The sequence below is a fragment of the Peromyscus maniculatus genome, chromosome 9, assembly GCF_049852395.1.
Source record: "Peromyscus maniculatus bairdii isolate BWxNUB_F1_BW_parent chromosome 9, HU_Pman_BW_mat_3.1, whole genome shotgun sequence".
NCBI classification, from domain to species: domain Eukaryota; kingdom Metazoa; phylum Chordata; class Mammalia; order Rodentia; family Cricetidae; genus Peromyscus; species Peromyscus maniculatus.
The window spans coordinates 38,403,151-38,425,217 of record NC_134860.1 but is presented as its reverse complement, the minus strand read 5'-3'; the positions used below and the strand labels follow the sequence as shown (position 1 = coordinate 38,425,217).

At 44.5% G+C, this 22,067-nt stretch overlaps 1 protein-coding gene and 1 long non-coding RNA gene across 5 annotated transcripts in view; both read left to right on the top strand.

Moving 5' to 3' along the window:
- The window catches only part of LOC143267316 (uncharacterized), a 28,361-nt gene extending 20,594 nt beyond the window's left edge, over positions 1–7,767 (top strand). Inside the window, exon 2 of the long non-coding RNA XR_013042315.1 lies at positions 2,694–7,767. This is a non-coding gene — a long non-coding RNA (uncharacterized LOC143267316). The remainder of the gene's footprint in view (positions 1–2,693) is intronic.
- The window catches only part of Lrmda (leucine rich melanocyte differentiation associated), a 1,030,542-nt gene that overhangs the window by 147,529 nt on the left and 860,946 nt on the right, over positions 1–22,067 (top strand). The window lies entirely within an intron of this gene.

The following is a 22,067-nucleotide window of genomic DNA, read 5'->3' as shown; positions in this document are numbered from 1 at the left end:
CACACACACACACACACACACACACACACACACACACATTATAAAATGGGTTGATTAAATAGCATTTATTTAGGGCCTGTAATGGCACGCTGTGTCCTCTGTGGTTTGGTAAGGCTTGCTAAAACTAAAACATTTGGTGACTGTTCCAATCTTTCAATAGCTTGAATCAGGCGGGAATCAAGGATTAGTAAGTTAAATGATTGAATTGGGACCCAAACGTATTGTGGCAGGTAGGATAGCAGTGTGACTTCATTCTAATAAGAGAGGTTGCTGGCCACTATGGGCAGCTATGCTTCTGCCAAGTGGCCGTTTACCCTTGCTCCGAATAGCTGTAGTTGGGAGTGTGACCAACGGGTTCCAGTGTGTCAAGCCTTTACTTTTATGTGGGCAGTGGGCAGAGCCAGGGACCTTTGGGGAAGTGGTGTGTGAAGGCTGTTTCTGGTATAACCCTAAAATCCTGTCTCCCCAGCATCTTTTCACACAACTGAATACTAGCTAGGGAGAAATAGTAATGGGCCCCTGCCTGTATGTACTTAGTGAAGGCACACACTGTTTTCCTTTGATCTTTCTCTTCTTTGTGCTGATAACCTCAAGCTAGCACCAGGAGCTGGGCTGGCCACCCGCTGTGAGTGCAGCGGGATCTGAGGGAAGGAAGGCTGGAAGGGAGGAGTGAGCTAGCTGGGGTGTGAACCAGGGAGCACTTAGCTGGGACTGGGACCAGAAGGTGGGCATGTGAGCAGGCAGCTGGAGAAATCACAGAGAGGTGCTGGGGAGCACGCTGCCCTGCGGGGTCACCTGGGATGTGAAGGACTGGCCCAAGAAAGGAACAGGCCTGTGGCGGCTTTTGTCCTTGGTCTCGTGTGTGCTGAGATATATGTGTTGAGGTTAGTTTGCAGGTCAGCTGGAGGCTAAGGTGTGTAGAGGCTTCACACTCTGCTATGTTCCTGTCTGGCCCATCTGAGGGTCATCTCATTCAGGACTTTTCTGTTTCCAAGATCCATGGAGCTGATCCAACTGTATTTTCTTTGACTTTTTAAAATCTTCTTGCACTCTGTGGATAGAGATTTATTATTTTTTTAAAATCCCGTTCAAATGTTGAATAGGTAATACCCCCATATGACTCGAAACTGAAGAGTGGTGAATGGGAGAGCGTGAAGGGGTTGAGTTAGCAGGATCTTTAGTGGAAGTCAAGCTGGCCTACGTAGCGAGTTCTAGGCCAATGTGGGTACGTAGCAAGACCCTGTCTTAAAAAAATCAACACACACACACACACACACACACACACACACACACACACACACACACACACACAAATCAAAACACCAGAAAAAAAAAGATGAAAGATTATGAAAAGTTTTCTTTCATTCTCTTTCTTGCCTTTTTCAGTTTCCATAGCAACCCCCAAAGGTAACTATTACTGGTTTCTTGTTCAGGTTTTTCAGTTTCTGAAATACTGGATACATAAGCAAAGTTGACTACATAATTAAAAATTATAGTAAAGCTACAGAAATTGAGTATTTTAAATGCATTAAGCGGATTGAATATATTATATATACATATATAATTAAACTATAGTATGTTGGAGCAAAATGGTATATTATTGTATGTATAAAATTATACATATAATAACATCCAATTATATATTTAACAGGCATCTGTATTCCGTTTTCTGTTTGTGTGAAAGATAATATCTTTTCATACTATGTTGCTGTTGGTTTTTTTCACAGAACAAAAGTACCCTTCCGTTTTAATACAAAGAGTGCTTTCTCATTAATTTTTTATAGGCATAGGGTTCCATTGTATGGATGCATCGTGATTTGTTTACTTAATCCCCATCAATGGCCGTGGTGTGTCTTTTTCTTCCTTTTATTATGACAGATCTGCACCAAATGATCTTAAACTGTCATCTTCGGGTATTTGCAAGTATCTCCACAGAGCCGATAAATCCCCAGAAGTAGAGTTATGGGATCAAAGGGCCTATGCATTTGTAATTTTGATAGACATTACCAAATTGTACTCCTCAGGAGCTGAACTAATTTATACTCTTACAAGCAATGTTAGGAGCATGCCTGTTTTCACACAGCCTCACCAACAGAGTATGTTATTAAACTTTGGGATTTTTGCCAGTATGGTAGGTTAAAAAAGGGTTTCTTAGTGTTTTTATTTGCATTTCTCTTACTATAAATGAGATTAAACATGCTATTATGTATTTAGTAGGCACTTGTGTTCCATTTCTTGTGAATTGCATGGTTGTGCCCTTTGCCCATTCTCCAACTGGGTCTCTGTCTTTTAAAAAAATTTCAGTAGCTAGTGAGATGGCTCAGTGGTTAAGAGCGCTTGTTCTTGCAGGGGACCTGAGTTTGGTTCATACATCCATGGCAGGCTGCTCATAACCTCCTGTAACTGTAGAGCCAGGCAACCCGACTCCCTCTTCTGGCCCCACAGGGCACCTGCATGCACACAGACCCCAAAGTAAAAAGTAAAAATAGAATTTAAAAGTAGTTTACAAAATGCAGTGTAGGCCTTTGCTCCCTTACAGGAACCAATGTGTCCCCATTTGTGTCCAAATGTCCCCAGAGGGTGTGTCCAAAGTCCAGATTCTCTACTCTTCTGCTCCCGCTCTTTGATTTATGTCACGGGCAACTCTCTTCACCGTGGCGCTTTACACAAATAGAGCCATCATTTCCTTACAGGCAGCAACCTCTCCTGCGAGGACCTGGAGATGTGAGTTGAGAGGCATCCCGGCTCCTGAGGTTCCACACACTCTTTCTCATGGAGACTCTTGATTTGCGCTTGAAACCACGGTCGGGTCTTATGTTCATGAGGATATTTTGTCTGGAACTGTGGAATAGGTTTTACGTGGCTGCCCCAGACACCACCCCGAACAAGCAGGCTTGCCCTCTGCTATGGGAGACAGCTAATAAGCATGGCAGGGGATTCCTAAATGATAGAGTGTCAGGTGAGGTGATTATCTGAGGAGGCTGACATGGCGTGTGAGGGAGTCTTTCCTCCCAGGAAGCCATGACTGTGAATAACAAGCCAAGCACAGGGAGAAGACCACCACACTCCAGGAGAGGCCCCAAGGCAGCGGAGAGCGGTAGGCAGGGCTGGCGGGCAGGACCTTGGTTGGGCCTGGTGAAGGTGCAGTTGGAGAAGCAGCCAGAGCATGGCGCTGACTAGGCCTGGCAGGAGTCCTGGGCAGTGCTGGAGTTGAGTGACAGTGATTGGAGTCACTTTTCTTCTCTGTTTGGGCGCCTTTGTCGTCTCCTCAGCCTCATCGCAGAGCACTGATAGGAGTCAAGGCTCATATAATGAAGTCTTCAGAGTCTCATTTCCTGCTCAGATAGGGACATCCAAAGTATAGGCTTTCCTCCTCCACAGCGCTATTGGGGATCACGAGGCTATCGGTGCATGGAGACAGTGGAGGTGGGAGCTGAGCGGAGAGGATCCGCCTCCTTTGATATTAATTCACCTGTAATGGGTATACAAATGGGGAGGAAAAGCATGGAAAAAAGTATTGGAGCAGCTGTTCAATAGTCAGAAATAATGGTTTCCTTTGGAGCGCTGCTCACGTCAGGGCAGGCCTCCCAGCCTCCATCTCGGCCTACCTGCTCCTGAGGCACAGTAAAATGGCTGTCAATCTCCTCTAAGCGAGGACAATTGAGGATGGTTTTTCAGTGTTATTGCTGGCTTAGTTATGTCAAGCGATTTCTCCAAGAGTAATAATAGGTGCTGTCTTCAGAAATAGTTCAGTCACAGATGCCTGGTTCTTAAAGTTGATTCGCTCCCCCTCCTGTCCCTTTCCTTCAGTCTCCTCTCCTACCCCCAGAATCTGCTTTCTTCTAGAAATTTCTTCCCAGGGATGCTGGGCAAGCCACACTTCAGTTTTGATTTCCTCCGGATCATGTTTTCCACTCCACCCCCTTGGAACCAGCCATGCCAACACTTCCGTTGAGCCAAGTCAGTTCTGGGGAGCACATTGTGAAAACGCTGAATGATGTCATAAGGAAAACAGTTGACCCCGGGGGCAGAGACATTAATAAGTCAAGCCCTTCCCTCTGCCTACCCCCCAACGTCGGCTAATTTATTTCCTAACTAGTCTCTACTAACCAAATGTTAACACATATGCCTGATCGTTAACCTCCTCTGGGCACCAAACCTGTTTTTTTTTCTTGAGTGCAGTAAGTGATTATCCAACTCACGCTGCTCTGGAAAAGAGGTTTTGTTTTAATAAGCAGTTTGCAGTTTGGCACACAATGCTGAGGAAAGCAACATTATCTCCAGCAGTAAACTCTGCAGTCATTGCAAAGCTTGACAAGAAAATGATTGAGTCTGTTTGTTATACCTTTGTGGGGCTGCCACTGCTGCTCTGATGGAAATGTTGCTGTTTATTCAGCAATGCAATAACACTTGCTGTAATTTATGGATGCACATTCCCCAGATTACTAAAGGTAATATTGTTGACTAAAGGAAAGTATACGAATGGATAGTTTCAGTTGTTGTATCCTTATAAAAGTGATTGACTGTTCACTTTGCACAGGAACGAATTTGCACAAGATTCACCCCCCTTAACAATTACAGATTTTCTTCCCTCTGACAGTTACAAATAACATGGCCTGTCCTAAGTGGTAAAAATTTACTGAGTCCATGGAAGTTCAAGCCAGAGGCTGTGTGGATCTTATTTCCCACACTGCTCTCTTGTCTTGCCCTTGCTGGGCGGCAAACAAACTACTCATGGACTGTCTGTCAGTGACCTTTATTCTGGGAATCTGGCACTGGATTAAGTATCTGATGGCTTTAGATGCATGGCTTTTCTTGTAGATGGAGCTGAGGATGCCATAAGTTGATTCTCAACTTTACCTGAAATTGTTCCATTGGGAAGAATGGACAAGATGGACCCTTCTGTGCTAGGAAATGTAAGCCGAGTTCCATTGGTAGCAGAAGACAAGCCATTCTTCTCACCGAGTTGGTTGGAGGACTGGAGATACCCTGTGTTGGCCTGGGCACACTTGTTGAGAGACTACCGTGAATTGCACCTTGGGAATCTGGGAGGGCATCATCCCAAATGAGAGGGCCCAACTCTAGAGTGCAGGGGATAATAGGATGTCTAGAGGTTTAGATATTTTCTCAGTGATGATAGTTGGAGCTTTATCCTAGGGTACAAGACAATGCCACTTTTGGTATGAGGCAGGCAATGTTTGGAAGTCTTATATTTGATCTTTATTGAGATATTGAAATAATCCTTGGTAAGAGGGGCCCAACACGTGAAAGAGCTCTACTCATTCTTCTTGGGAAACTAGTAGCTACTACACACACAAATACGGGTGCAAAACACTCATGTCATGTGTTTGACAGATCAAAGTTTTCTGGATATGAGTCTACTGAACAGTGCTGTACTTGAGAATGTCTCTGTTGGCCTCAAAGCTCTCTGTTGGATGATTTGTTATTTAACTGGTCAGAGTAGGAGAAGGGGAACATATGTGAGATAGCATTTGTTGAGTCTGGGTGATTGATTAGTTAGCAAAAACATTATTTATCTTTATTTTTTTTGGCCAGCTGCATGCAAAAGGCACCAATCAAATTTGTGGAAAAGGAGCTGATGTTGGGTCAAATGTGACATTTAGCTGGAACATCTATTTTTTGCTATCCATGTCTCACCTTTTCTCATAAGTTCATTTTATGTTTATCAAAACTGACAAAGCAAGTTGGTTTTCTTAAGGTAAATATTATTTTCATAAATTTTGTAGGTTATTGCTAGTTTTTCTTCCATCTCATTCTGTAAAGATTGACCATGCATGTGTTTCTGTTTATACAAACTAATTATTTTGTTATATGAAAAACTTGTTTAATTTTGGCTTCTTCATGTGAAATACAAATCCTTTAAAATTCTGAAACACCTGTGAAGCTCAAAATCTCTTTTATTTGCTTATGGCCCATAACCAAAACAGCTGGTCTTAGACAAATAATTACAAAAGGGAGGACGGGCTCACTGGTCATGCTTTGCTTTGGCGACTGAAGTTTGGTTGGCTCATGTCAGTCTTGACATTAATCAATCTGAGGAGGTTAATAACAAGAATACTGCAAGGTGAATCTCAGCCCCCATCAGTTGGATAATTAAAATCACAGTTACATTTCAAAGTTCAGCTGCTGTTGACAATGGCCTTTATAGCAACCATGGCATCATTGGATCTCAAATTATTCATTAGATGACAATGTTGTATTAACTGTGCCTGGGCAAGAGTATTATTTCTTTATAGATGCAGTATATATTCTCATATTAGTGTGTGTATTTTGTGTATGAATTATTTTTCTTTCCTCCTCATCATATATCTATAGCACTTCTGGTAAATGGTGTTAAGATAATACAAATTGTGTGTTTTCAAATGAATGCCTAGTTTCTGATACATAATAGGTTTCATTCATTATGTACTAATGAAGAAGCAAATTGAAGAGTAAAGAAATTTGTTTGAAAAATTAGGTAGGGGAAGAAATTGAATCCATCCACAAAGATATCTAATCTGCATATTTTAACCAAATAGGTCATGCCATTTTGAGAGATTGTGCCCTTCTGGTCCCCTGTTCCGTACCTTTTGATACACTCCAAGTCTGAACTCTATGAGAGAAAAATAATTACGGCAGCTGCTGTATCCCCATGCTCCATCTACACAGTCCAAGCAACTAGGGATTGAAGATAATGTAGAGAAAACTGCACATGTACTGAATATAAACATAGCCTTGTCATGATTCCCTTCACAATGTGCTATCCATAGGTATTTGTGTAGCATTCTTTGCATTAGGTTTTAAGATCTGAGATTATTTAAAGGATGTCCCTAGGTCACATGCCAGTTTGACACTGTTTTATAAAAGGGACCTGAGTATCTATGGATATCTTTGTCTTGGAGCAAGCCTTGGAACCAATCTCTGATGAACACTGGGGATCTGCAAGAGAGTGATAATATAATCATAGGATTATATGGTTATGTTTTTCTCTTTCCAGCACTCAACATGTTTAGTGTCCATATGTATGTATCCATGTGCATCTTAGTTAAGGTTTCTATTACTGTGATGACACACCATGACCACAGCAACTCTTATAAAGGAAAACATTTAATTGGGACTGGCTTACAGGCTTAGTGTTTTAGCCATATGCTCATGGCGGGAAGCACGGCTGTGCAAAGACAGCTATGGTGCTGGAGAGGTAGCTGAGAGTTCTACATCCAGATCAGCAGGCAGCAGGAAGAGAGAGTGGCACTGGGCCTGGCTTGAACATTTGAAACCTCCAAGTCCACCCCTAGTGACACACTTCCTCCAACAAGGCCACACCTCCTAATCGTGACCCTCCCTGTGAACCTACAGGGGCCATTTTTATTCAAACCACCACACTGTGTATGTTCCTCTGTGTGCTAATTTATCTGTATGAATGAACCCAAGGACAGACACTGCTGTGCACTGGCCTTCACAGGGGTGTGTAGACATGAGTAAGACCTGACGGTGGCTGATGAAGCAGGCACAGAGAAGGACATTCCAACTTTCCCCAAGCGGATGTGACTCCCAGGCAGAAGGGCCAGGATCCAGAGCTGTGCTCCTTCATGACTGTCATGACTGACTGTTGTCACGGCCTCACTGTGACTGCTTCTGAGATCTGCAGGTTGGAGAGTTGCTCACTTTGTGTTCATCCTTGGTCTACCGTCCTCTGCCTTTAGCAGCCCCAGTCAGCACATGCTTATATCACATAGAAGGCTCTTACCAGTAGAGTTAAAAAAACAACAACAACATGTATTTATTTAATGTTTTGGTAAACTGCTCTTTCCTGTCTTTAGCTTTTACTATGTATGTATGTGTGTGGTGGGTATGTCTGTATATATGCAGATTTGCATGTCAAGGCCAGAGGTGGATATCAGAATTTTCCTTGATTGCCCTTCTACCTTGGTTTTTTGAGTTAAGGTCACTCAATCAAACCCAGCACTCACTGATTTGGTTACCTTGCTACCTCCCTTGCTCTAAGGACCTCCTGTCTCCACCCTCTAATGCTAGAATTACACATGGGTCAGTCACTATGAGCTCCTGGCATTGACTCGGCTTCTGGGGATCCAAACTTGGGTCCTCTTGCTGGTGTGGTACGTACTTTAGCTGTGGAGGCGTCCCTGGGCCCTCGTGCGTTTCACTCTCTGTCGTTTTTTTTTGAATCCTTTGTTCCGTATTGCACTCAGTGTTTCACCTGGTTAGAAAACCCAGCCTCAAGCCCATTCTTTCCGGCAGTTTTTCTTCCCTCCTAAGAATGCTGCGATGCAGTAATAAATACGGTGAGCCGCTGATTTGAATAGAAAGGGGCATTTGATGAAAGTTTACCTTGATGCATTTGGGTCGTAGTAGGAAGGATCGTGAATGAGGGGCTGTAAAAATATGAAGGCATTTGTTTGGGAGACATCTTGGGGCAGTTGAAACAATGGCCAGTGACTGGGACCCTAAGCCCCGGTCCCCCACTGGCTCGGCACACCTCACCCTGGCAGCAGAACCGGCCCCAGGTGAGCCGGGCGGGTACTGTGAGACACAGTCCTGCAATCTGGGATATTGTTTAAATACCGTAAAAAGCCTCTGTCATTTACTCCTCCTGTGTGCCAGAGAGAAAAACGGTGTGGTAATCCTGGCCTAGCAGGTGGCATGACTTTCATATCAGTAGAAAATGAAATTGTGTGGCTGGTTTTTTTTTTCCTTCCCCCCCGCCCCCGGCCCCGTTCACTCTTTTTAATCTTTAAATAAGACGATTGGTAGCCTGTTGGCAAGAAAATGGGCCCTGAATTTTTATTCAAACTTATACAAGGATGATAGTTGGAATTTTTGGCAGGAGGCAACGCCGTTGCTTTTCAGAAAGTGCCGTCTAGGGAGGCTTTTCCTGAATTACCTGCTGGGCCTGGGCGCTTTTATGTTGTTGTTGTGACAGGTAGATTTATAAGGCTTGAAATTTGTACAAATCAGTTGTCATTCAGTGCGAGCTGTCAATGTGTCAAGCTGTCAGCCTGCTGCGAGGGGACGCCGGAGGGGGAGTACAAGGGGGCAACCATGGAGAAAGGAAATAAGTTCAAACAGCCCTGAAACGGAGCTCAGTTCTCGGGCTGGCTGCCCCCGTAGAGCCCGCATTGATTTTTTTCTTGATGTTGAGCCACAGCAAACCTTCAATGACACGTTGTTAGCAATCTCGAGTTGCTGTTTATTGTCTTTTAAATGGCAGCCAATCATGCAGAAGAGAAGGCAGTGTGCATTTTCCACTCGTGCATGTTTAGCAGCATCCTGTTCATGTCACTTCTCTGGCCTGGCTGGTTTCAACCAAGGGACCCGCTGCTTCCTTGATGAGTCCAACTTCTGGAGCGTTTTGCAGACGCAGCATGAGAGGGAGCTGTGCTCTGTCTCTCCCCGGGCTGCGGAGCACTAATAAACACGGTATTAAAGGCGTGGAGTTGACACTGCTGTTTGGCCGACAAAAGAGAGCTGTGTCCCCGGCCTGACTTTAGCATCCTTTTAAGAGCGAAGGGCCCTGCAAGAGACAGGGCTTTCCGGTATGGTTCTGGATGACGTAGTCTGTTTTCTGTGCAGCACTAGCCGCGATACTGAATTTACATTGAGTATCAAAGGAACAATACAAATGTATCTCTGAGACACTTTTGAGGGCAGGCTGGCTTTGAGCTCACCTGGTACCTGAGGCTGACCTTAAACGCTTGATCCTCCTGCCTCTCCTTCCTGAGTTTTGGGATAATAGCTGCAACATCGAACCCCGTTTATGAAGTACAATGGACTACACCCAGAGCTTTAGTGCATACTAGGCCGGCATTGTACAAATAGGTATGTCCTCAGTTCAGAAAAAAAAAAAAAATTAACTTGCAAAAAGCATAGCAAAATGCTTGGTTGCTGTTTAAAATGAGCCAATGGGTTTCCCCCTTTTGTCTAAAAGCCTTATTGACACCACTCTTGGTGTCTATGAAGTCTTTGGTATGGCTTGCACTTTCTGTCTAGTGCCTAGTCCCTGGGAGGTTTGCAGCATAACTCCCTCCGTCCTCCTGCCTTTCTGAAATTTACCCAGTATATGGAGAAATTCAAAACTTTTGTTAAGAGATTGTCAGAGAGGGAAAAAAAATCCCACCTTATTTCTGAAAGATAGAATCATAGGTATGAAGGGCCCCCCTTTCTCAGTGTGTGGCATTTAGCAAAGAGGCCTGGCTTTTGTCCAGATGTGTAAGCCTGCTCACCTCTGGACAGTGTCCTGGCTTTAATCAGTCGGCATGATCCTGGCCTGTCTTACTCAGACCTTGTCTATCAGGTGGCACCGAGCAGAGGCACTGAGTGGGCATGGGGTGCATGAAGAGCAGAGGTGGCCGGAGAGGGAAGACTCAAAGGTGACATTTAAGAAACATTCTGCACCCACGAGGGGGGAAAAATTAATCAAAGATTCCCATCTAGCCATTACTGGCTGGCGAGCATGGCCTCTGAGCTGAAAAGTCTGCCGAGTCTCCCGGCGCTGTGGAGTTTGTCTTGTGAAAGTGCAGCTGTCCAAAACATGACAGCTACAGCATTAGCAGGGCCATTAAGAGGTGTAGAACATTTCCAGGGAAATGATTTGAGAAATGACAATGCTAGCTCCCGTGTGATATTAATTATACCCTGTACCCGTGGCAAATAAGCTAAAACAGTCGGCAAGAAAGACAAAGTGAGGTGTCCCGGTTCTGACCGTCACTCTTGTCACACGGCCACCAGCCTGGTGGAGCTTGATGGTCCGAAGGTAATCGTAAAGGTGAAAAGAGGAGCCGGGAGCCGTCTGTCAGGCTGCGTGGGAAGGGCCGTCGTCTCAGGGTGGCCATGGCTTATGGGAGGGAGCTGAGGTGTGAGACAGTGCGGATAGTCACAGAGGGCGGAGGGTGGGCCTGTGATGGAATGCTTCCAGAACGTTCTGCCGTGGTGGGAGTCTCGGGGTTCCTGTACTGCCCGGTGTGGAAGTCGCCAGCCCCAGGCGGTGAGGTGACCGGAGCACTTGAGACACAGCCTCTGTGACGGAGGAAGAGACCTTTAAACTTTATTTAACTTTAATTAAGATGTAAATAGCCACAGAGCTCTGCCAAACTGAGCAATGCAGGACCTTAGAGAGTGGCTGCTCTCTAAGGTCTAAAAGAGGATGTGACAATGAATGGTGATCAGAGTCCCACAAGGCTCTCTCATCTCTCCTACCTTTCCTCCAGTAAGAGCCCATTTTACAAGTGAGAAACTGAGGCACAGGGATACCATATAAACCAGATATGATAAGGTCACAGAACAAGGGAGAATATTGCCGATCTCAGATGCCCCCTTTCATGGGCGCTGCACCCTGACCGTGGGTACCCAGAAGTTGCGATTTTTTTTTCAGGTCATCTGGAGTCTGGGCTACTGGTCTGCTTGGCCCCTGGCTCTGGCACCTTCTTCCACAGCATTCTTCATCTTAACATTTAGCACTCTATGTCAGGGGTGTGCCAACTCGGAAACTACGTGAACGGTATTCTCGCTTCCCTTGTGCTGGTCAGAACTTTCAGGAATGCCATCAGCCAGGTGGTCCCATCCTGGAGAGCAACCTCCCTTGAACCTGTCCACTCTGTACTTCTGAACCATGCTTTTGACCTTTAGACCAGATCCAGCCTCCTCTTTCTCCTTTGGGCTGCTGCTGAGCCTGTCGCTAAATGACCCTGTGTAAACAAGCCTTGGAGGCTCCTGACTGTGAGAGATGGGCTGCTAGCTTTTGTGGAGGGAGAAAATAGACCTGGGAAGGAAGAGGTCACCAGCAGGTCAAAGTGCCCGAAGAAAATGCTGGAGGGACTCCAGTTTCCACATTTGGAAGCATGTCAGGGATGTAGGATGTGCTGCTTGGGGTGTGTGGGTGTCTCCATGCCATGCATGCGGCCACCTATCTGTTTTCGTTGGAATCCCCTCACAAGGCTTATTGAATGAAAAAAAAAAATACACATAAAAGATGCCCCAGTGAAGGTCAGCCCAGACCTTTGGAAGACCTGTTAAAATACGGCCCTGCTGTTATCCGCTAATCCCCCAAGTGTGCAGAACTCACCGCATTCAGTGTTAAATCTCCAAGTGCAAAGAAAATGTCCTGAAATTGCAGTGTTTGGTAAATTAGAGACTTGCTTGCCTCTCCCCCTCTTCCAGGGCTGAGGCCCAGCCGCCTTCCCTCTGCTTCTCTCTCCCTTGTTTACCTTAAAATGCGCTTTCCTGCCTGTGGTGTCTCTGTTAACCTCCGGGAACCCTTGTGATTTCATTCATGTGATTTGTTATTGAATGACCTTTTGAGGATTTTACAAAACATGACCTTTTCTTGTCAAACATTCAAGGGTCCGGAAAGTGAAGCTGTCAGGGGGACTCTGCGTGTTTGCTAATTATAACTAATATGTTTCCCCACATCCTTGGAAATGCAAATCACTTATTTGTCCCATGAATGGCTGCTCTTTCTTGCCTGTTGGTTTGAGGTGGCTGGGAGCCTCTCAAAGGGGCTTCTTTGGCCTGGGAATCCCTAGCCCTCTTCTTAAAGTCCCAGGGAAGGGAATGCTGATTTTGTTGTAAGTTAATTTGACCCCTTGGGAACGGCAGGGGACGATGCTGCCGCCACCGGGTGGGGTTGGGTTGGGGGAAGGACAGAGTTCAGAACACTCCAATTCTTGAGAAAGTAATGGGATAACGGGCGATCTTGGGAATGTTCTGTGCTGTTCTGATCCTTACCCCAGGAGAAAGAGGGTTTTTTTTGTTGTTGTTAGGTGGAAACAAAGGCCCTGGTGAGGGAATTTCTGTCTGGGACAATATGATTACAAGGAAAGAAACAGTACGGCCCACTTCCCTGTCCTGGATTTTGATAGTTACAAATGAAGTAACAGCTTCTGCTCAGTGTTTCCCCCTCATGAGCTCATTTCCCCACCTCAACACATGATCTAGGTGTTATAATTATCATTGTCAATTTCCAAACAGCAAAACAGAGCTTCAGGAAAAGTAACTTGGACAGGATCTGATGGCAAAGTCAAGATTCGACCCATGGTCTTTCATACTAAAGTATGTTAGACTGTCTTCTCGAAAGTATGAATTTGACTAGACAAGGGCAACTAGTCTACCTTCCTTCGAAACTTTCTTTTCTCCATTAGAAAACTGTTTTGTGTGACTTCTTTTCTCCTTCAGAACTCTATCTTCTGAAATTGATAATCACCCAATCAAGCTATTGTCAGCTTTCCTAAATCCCAGTTTGGGAACTGGGGGCCACATCAAATCATAGCAGAAGAGCCGAGTGAGCTTCTCAGACACCTACAAAATGTGCTCAGTTGAGTTTCTTATTAGTGGGAAACTACAATCTCTAAGCATTCCAAATGACACATGGTTACTGTCACTGATGATGTGAGGTTAAAGGAGAGGGATTTTGATCTTGAGTAACTAACCAATGGCTACTTGCCTCCAAGTCCCATTTGTTTAAAGGGAAAGTGTGGACTAGCATATGGACTGAATAAACCTCCTATTTTCGGAGCTTGGAGAAATTCCATTTGAACTGTGTAAATTGCTGGAAGATGGTGGTGTGCTTTGGTTCCCTTCCACTCAAGGTAGGGCTGTGTCTTCAAGAGGTCGAGCAGCCATGAGGTTCCTGCGTGTTAGACTGGCTCCCCGGGGGGTAATACAGAGCCTCCTTTATAAGATTCAAATGCTTGGCTCTGTCTGTTGTTGATCCCCCAGTCATTTGGAAAACTCTGTTTATCTAGGTAGGGGGATTATTGGGCTTTTCCAGCTTCCAAGTATAACTCCTAGGAGATGTCTTTGAAATGACTTTCATGTGTTTTCCTTCTTCATTCCGCTGATGGACATAGACGCACAAGGTAATTTGTGTCTTTGGAACAATGGAAATTTTTGAAGCGTTGGCTCATTGTTTGGAAAGGGTCATTACAACTTTATGTATTAAAAAAAAAAGTTCAGACTGAGGATAGAAAAATATATTTCACTTCTTTTATGAGTCTGTTCTCAAGAGCCAAGCAATTTGTTATAAAAGAACATAAGAAATATTGAGAATGAGAAAAGTTATTCATTTTATAAAGCCTCGTCCCTCTTCATACTTCTTTTTCCCAGTGTAGCCGTTGACTGCTCCATAAACGATGCCCGGTGCGAGCGAAGCTGTCCACTGTGCTATTTCAGATGCATTGACGATGCTTCTGATGGATGGTTAGGTCCCCACTCTACAGTCACCCAGCTTCCCACTAAAGAGGACCCTTATAGCTTAGTGCCTAATAGCAACGGTTTATGTATTTCAGGATCATGCAGTTCTGTATATAGTCAGCTTTACCCTAAAATTCTTTAAAAGTCACTATTTCATAAAGTCGATTTCAAGTGAAGAGGGAAATCATGAAAATTTCATCTTGGCAGCTTCTCTTTTAAAGTAAGTCAAGTTTAGGGTCTCTTTCATGATAAGCATGTACTTATAAAATGAATTCTGTCAGTGACCGTTGGTGTCAATAGCCTGGGCCACCCCCCACATTTTGCCTGTGTCTTTATGTTAAGAAAAAGAAAGGAAAACTCTCCCAAATATTATTAAATTCACTTCAATCATATAAAATAATTTTAGAAAACTGAGAGTGATGGGTATTGTGAGATTTATAAGAGAGATCAGACACCAGAACTTTGGGGGAGAATAATTATGTGGGTTTGCTGATTCTTAACATTAATTATAAGGGAAATTATTTGAGAATTTGGTAAAAAATGAAGGATGATTGCTGTAGAGAAATGCAGGTGAACATTTCAATTTATATTTGGTTTCAGAGATTCATAGATCCCACTTAACATTATCCATGCTACCCCAGGTTAGCCCCCTTTTATTAAAAGTCTCCCCAGGCATCCTTGGAGGATTGGACCTGACTAAGGAGGAAATTCAATCACTGATGTGCATTCAGGTTTTAAAAATTAAGGTAAAATTTGTTTTTATCGATCCTGAAATTATTGGCTCTTGTCCACGAGACTGTATCACTAGTATTGGGTTGATGAGGACAGCCCAGGATCTTGATCTGCACAGTTGGGATAGTGGAGATCCACAAGTGGAGAGAGCTCGGTTGGTAGTGTGCTTGCTGTGTAAGCATGAAGAATGAAGATTTGAGTTTGGATCCACAGCACCCAGGCAAAAGGTTGGGCACAGTGGCACATGCCTGTGACCCTCCCACCCCCCGAAGATGGAGACAGGAGAATCCCTAGGGCTTGCTGGTCAACCAGCCTAGCGTAACCACTGAGATCCAGATTCAGTGAGAGACTGCCTCAAAAAAATAAGGTGAAGTGACCCAGGAAGACACCTGACACTGATGCCTAGCCTCCCCACGCACTTACACCTCCCCAGCCACTAATTTTGGATTTTGAAGCAGCATAGTTTAACAGGAGAAAAAACAATGGAATTAGTGTCGGGAGATAGAGGTTCTTGTCTTTCCCATGCAGCCCCATGATGCACAAGACATCGGCCCTCTCTGATCTCCAGTTTTGTCCCTGGGGTTGTGACTGCCGAGTGTCACTTGGGTTATAAGTTTCAGGGTTCAAGTTCAATCTGTTAACCGTTCTGTTTTGATTTTGCATTTGTATTCTATGTATTGAGTGTGCACCCGTGCACATGCACGAATGAGTCTGTGTTCAAGAGCACTCACAGGTCAACCCCGAGTGTCTTTCTTGGTTGCCATCTCCCCTTCCTTCTGTTCTCTTTTGGTCTCTGACAGAACTGGCGTGTAACTTGCCAGGTCGGTGAAGTTGGCTGTCTAGTAAGCCCTTGGGCCCTCATCTTTCCCTCTTCAGGTCTACCGTGCGTGCTCAGTTATTTTGTTTCCCTCCATCATGCGGGCCAAATGCCTGAGTGACTGAGCTACCTCTCCCAGGTTGCCATTTGTATTTCATACGATCAAGTCCACTGGACAGAAAAAGGCCATTAGACCTGATTTTACTTCTTAGAAAAGTTTCCTCTTTAATTTGGGGGTTTCAGAAAGTCAGGAAATAAGGGCTGGAGAAATGGCTTAGTGGATTAGAGGACCCTAGTTTGGTGTCCAGCACCTACATGGTAGCTCATGACCATCTGTAACTCCAGTTCTAGGGTACAGCACCCTCTTCTGTCCTGTGAAGGCACTGCGTGCATATGATACACTTAGCTACACACAGGTAAAACACTCTTAATATAATATATATATTATATATATATACTTTAATATAATATATATATTAAGGAAAAGAAGTAATACAGATTATCTGTCACAGTAGAAATCCAAGCTTCCTTGGGGATGAAATACAGTTAAGACAGAAAATTCTTAGAGTATTAGTGCAGGGCCAGAACTACCTTCCAGACCCACTGAGACACAGGAGTTGAATTTGTCTACAAGGTTTGTGGCTGTCACGATCACCTCTGTCATCTCCAGTTTCTGCTTGCCACAGCTTCATAGATAGCTAGCGTGTGCTCCACAGCATGCTGAAGTTTCTCCTTGAAGTGAGTTGTGGGGAGCTGAAGTACGGGAGGATGCTGCAGAGTAAGGGGGGGATTCTCACAGAAGTTTGCAGTGTCTAGAGGAAAGGAAGATGCTCACTGAGACAGTTTGCTCACGCCAGGCAAGGAGACCCTTGAATTTTAAATTCATCTTCTGAGTTTGGAGTTATGTCTTCTTCAAGGCCCTTTTTCCAGTGCTCTTGCTGCTGGTGGTTGGATTTCTAGTTGCTCACCTGACAGCCCCTGCTTGAGTGGAGGAGACATTGTGATACCCTGTGGCTTACAGCAGGCTCCAATCCAGAGGCAGTCTGTTCTCCATCTAGATATGCCTAGTGCTTTCCATGTTGGGCTCAAATAGAGAGCAGAACCCAGTACGTTTGTTTCTACACTGTGGAATGGTCTAACACTAGCAGTGGGAAGACAGATAAGCTAAACACAGCGAGAGGTCACTGCTCGGATGCTCTGGTCAGACTGGACCCTTGTCTTCAGGTGTCCTCGATAGCCCTTCTTGCTAAGGTAGGGATGTCAACACTGATGGAACAAAGCAATGCCCAGTACCTCAGAGACCAAAGATGGAGTCCACGGGAGGTGAAGCTGGAAAGGAAACCCCCATTTCTCTGGCTTGTACTGTCAGGTCCTTTAGCATGGTGTGGCTGTCTGGTGGAGAAAGATGGTGTCACCATTGTGGCCACTGAACACTCCTTCATCTCACATCTTTCCAAATAGTGTTCGTCTTCTAGTGGTGAAACTAGAAACGTCCACTGCTGGAAGCGTCCCCTGTCAAGGTGAACCCCAATGAGACCAGATAGGTGTGTGTGTGTGATGTGTATGTGTGTCATATGTGTGTGTGCATGATGTGTGTGTAATGTGTGTGTGATGTGTGTCTGTGTGTGACATGTGTGTATGTGTATGATGTGTGTCTGTGTGTGATATGTGTGATGTGTATGATGTGTGTGTCCCTGTGTGTGAGATGTGTGTATTATGTGTACAATGTGTGTCTGTGTATGATATGTGTGTGTCTATGTGTAATATGTGTGTGATGTGTATATGTGTCGGTGTGTAATATGTGTGTGACATGTGTATGATGTGTGTGTGTATTTGTGATGTGTGTGTGTGTGTGTGTGTGTGTATTTGTGATGTGTATGAAAAGGTTGGCATCCGATCCTTATCATGTGGCTTCATTCCCTTTCCATACCAGAACTATGTCATAATGAAGGTTTGGTGAAAATATTCAAACAAGAAAAGAAAAGAGAAAGCTAACAACAATAACAGTTGTAAAAACAGCAGCTTCTTTTGAAGCTGGAGTTCTGTCTCCTTTCTGCTTCTCATGTAGCGAAGTGTGGGGTGGCGTTCATTCATGTGTTCTTTCATGGACTCACTTCTCTCTCACACAGGGAGTCTCTGTCCGTCCATCTGCCCCTGCCTGCCTCCCTCCCTCCTGAAGTCCTTGGTTTCCCACTCTACCTTTGATTTCCAATGTTCTGGGACTGGAGATGTCAAGGGGAGGAGATGATCTCTCGGCAGGAAGCCTGCAGCTCCCAAAGCTGCAGGGCCTTCCCTTCCTTCCTTTCTTCCCCTTCCTCTCTGTTTACCTTTGGCATGAGCAAGTCAGTTGGTATTTCTCTTTGAACTGTGAAAATTCAGTATTTGCCACGAGCAAGCAGGAGGGCAGAAAGGGAGGTTACAGATAGATCTGAAGGTACGTTTCTGTGGTGTCTCTATTTCTCAGGGCCAAGGGACAATGTGGCCATCCATTAAATCTTCACAGTGCTAGCAACCTCTGGTCAACCCTCCTGATGGGGGAAGAGGTAATACTATAATCCAGAACAGCAGAAAGTTCCAAGTTTCCCTGATTTGATTTGGCAGAGAATGACAATAAAATCCCATGAATTCAACCCAATTAGGAAAGAGGCCAGTTTGGATTAGCGAAGCTCAAATTATATTTTATGGAAAATTGATTTTGTAGCCTCCAAATTTATATGGTCATTTGAGTTAGATATCAAAGTCTACAATGGGAAATTTGTGGGACAGTTTTAATGACTGGGTAAAATATTTGGCATTGTGTCATGCAGCTTGACAAAAATGGTTATTTCCAAAGTGATTAGGACATTTTTGCAGTTCTTCTAATCTTCAGCTCTCTCTGTCAGTCTTTCCTATGTTGGATAATGAACAAGACTTTTCTGACAATAGCAAAGTAAGTGCCTGTTAAAATCAACCAATTTCTAGTCTGCCAGATATGAATGAACAGGATTGGCTTGCATGATATCTTCTCGAAGCAGATTTATTGCCTTAATTATGCATTGTTAGAGCGAGTATAGATGGCAATCATTTTACATACTGTATTTATTTCTTGGTGTGTTCTTATATTAAACAATATATTTCTTTTGATATGGGTGATAATTTTGTGATAGAGACCTATTTAATGGAGACTAATCTATCCCTTGCCTTTTCAGTTTAGGTTTTTAAAACTTCTATCTTCAGCCTTCTCTTTTTCTGCACCAAATGGTCTGTAGACAAGGACTAATGAATACATTACAGATGAGAGGCCCTTGCTGTTTTAAGGAGAACTGTCCTGGCACGGTTTAGGAGCAATGGCATTCCTTCCTACCCCATGCGAAGGTAGACATGGTGACTTAGATGTTTCCAAATCCTATTCTGTAGACCACCTCGGTCAGAATCACCCAAGGACCTGTACAAGTTCTTTTTTTTTTTTGTATTTATTTATTTATTTATTTATTTATTTATTTATTTATTTATTTATTTATTTATTTATTTATTTTTGTTTTTACATCCCAACCATAGTTTCCCCACCCTTCTCTCTGTCTGGTAGTCCCTCTCCCCCACCCCCATCCACTCTTCCTCCTCCTCTGTTTCTCTTCAGAAAAGGTCAGGCTTCCCATGGATATCAACCAGCCATAGTATATCAAGTTGCAGCGAGACTAGGCACCTCTTCTATTAAGGCTGGAGGAGGCAACCCCATAGGAGGAAAAGGTCCCCAAAGCAGGTAGCAGAGTCAGAGACATCTGTCTCCCTGCTCCCACTGTTAGGAGTCCCACTAGAAGACCAAGCTACACAACTCCAACACTTACAGAGGGCCTAGGTCAGTCCCATACAGGCTCCCTGGTTTTTTGTTCAATCTCCATGAGCCCCTGGGAGACCAGGTTAGGTGATTCTGTGGACCGTGTTCTTGTTGTATCCTTGACCCCTCTGGCTCCTACAATCTTTCCTCCCTCTCTTCCTCAGGATTCCCCAAGCTCTCCTAATGTTTGGCTGTGGGTCTCTGCACCTCCTTCCAGCTGTTGCTGGGTGAAGCCTCGCTGATGGCATTTGGGCTAGGCAATGACCTGAGGACAGATTATCATGAGGAATCACTTCATTGACTTTTTTTTTTTCCCCAGTCATGTTTGGTTCCATCCTAGGTCTCTGGGCTGTCCAGCCTCTGGATCCTGGCCCTCCAGGCAGTGTCAGGGGTGGGCTCCCTCTGATGGCATGGGTCTCTAGCTGGACCAGTCATCGGTTGGCCACTCTCACAAGTTCTGCTCCACCTTTACCCCAGCACCCCTGTCTTGTAGGCGGGACAAATTGTAGGTCGAAGGTTTTGTGGCTGGGTTGGAGTCCCAGTCCCTCCATTGGAAGTCTTGCTTGGTTGCAGGAGATGGCCAGTTCAGGCTATGTGTCCTCCATTGCTGGGATTCTTAGCTAGGGTCACCCCCACAGATTCCTGAGAGTTGACATTGCACTAGGTTTCTAGTTCTTCCCACAGACGTTCCCCCAATTCCAGTTGTTTCTCCCAGTTCTGTCTCCCTCCATCCTGCCTGACCTCATTTCCTCCGGTTCCCATCCCCACCCCCATCCAGACTCCTCCCCCTGTCAGGTTCTTAAGCCTTATTCCTACAGTTAGTTGATAACTGAGTGGGTTTTGGAAAAGCCTAGCAAAGTCCATTTTTAACCTCTTACCTGGTTGCTTTTCTGATGGGTGACCCAACTGTGAAGCAGTTGACTCTGGAGTCTTTAAAAGCTCAGTGGCCATGTGCTGGCCAGTGTGAATATTACTGCCATGAACTTGGGAGTGCCGCAATCTCTATGAGATACCACTTTCATTTCCTTTGGATAAATCTAGCTAGCCAAGCTATGGAAGCAATATAAGTAACTATTGATAGGTGACGGATAAGAAATGGTGCTTTGTATATACAAGGGGAGGTATTATATAGCCTTAAACAAGAAAAGCAGCTTTTCATTTGTAACATCATGGAAGAGTCTGGAGGATATTGTATCAGATGAAATAAGACACAGAGTATCCCATGACCTCACTTGTGTGTAGAGTCTAAAATAGGTAAGCATTTAGATCTAAATAGCAAAATGATGATGAGATGTGTAAGATCAGTGGGGGTGATTAGTTCCTGATAGCTTGTCAGGTTCAGATGGGACTTCTTGAGCACCTTCCTGATCCATGGGGAGATTTGGGTTGGCCTGTCTTGTTCAGTCATGGCCACTGTGAGTTCACAAGTGCAGTGGTTCTGTTGTATCCAACAAGGAATGCTTTGCTGCAGACATCCTCTATCCCTGGCCCTTGCCGTTTTTTTTTTTACCCCATCTTATGTGATGATCCCTGATCCTTTAGGGAGGGCATGCGATACTCGTTCAGAGCTGGGCTTTCCACAGTTTCCTGTTCTTTGCATGTTGACCCAGGGTGGTTCTCTGTATTAGTTGCCATCTACTGCAAAAAGAAGCCTTTTTGGTGAGAGTCAAGGGATACACTACTCCATGAGTAAAAGACCAGAGTTTAGAGGCCAGTACATTACTATAGGATCAACTTTATTAGTCTTGACTCTTGAACATCTTTTCTAATGGGCGGTAATTGTTACACGATGTAGACTGTTGAACTAAGATCATTAAGAATCATTTCTTCTCTCTGCTTGAATACACCCCTACCTTAGCGCTTGTTTATGTTGTGAATTTTTATACCAAAGTCTTTCTTTTTAAATGTAGCTTTAAATTTTTAGTGTAGCTTAAACTTTACCACGAATTCCAAATCCTAAGTGTCATGAACTCTTCTTCTTTCTGAATTGGCTGTGGACTGGTGGAGACTTGAGGTGTGTGGGGCAGTGGGCTGTCCTGGGGAGGAAATGGAACTACTGTGGGTTCACAGGGTTTGAGGAAGAGAGAGGTTAGGGGTGGGAGGATGGAGTGGACCTGGCTCCCAGGCAAGGAAACACAGGCCACAGGGGAACGGACCCTTGGGGAGAAGCCCAGCTCTTCAGTGTCTTTTGGAGGCAAAGGTGGGTATAGAAGGGGTGAGGTGAGCAAGTTGCTCGCTCCTGGGTGTCTGTGATGTAAGGCCCACTCTCAGCTGTTAGACCAGGGGCTGGGAGTGTAGAGAGCCCACTTAGAATCAGAGTCTCTACCACAGAGTCCATGGATGTGTGTAGCTGGTAGTGACTGACTTTGATTTCTATCATTCTTTCATTCCGTATTTATTGTGGTAATGTCTAACAATCTAAGGCCTATCATTGTATCATTTTAAGTGTAAAGTTCTGTGGCATTAATTATATTCATACCGATGTGTAAGCAGCACTGC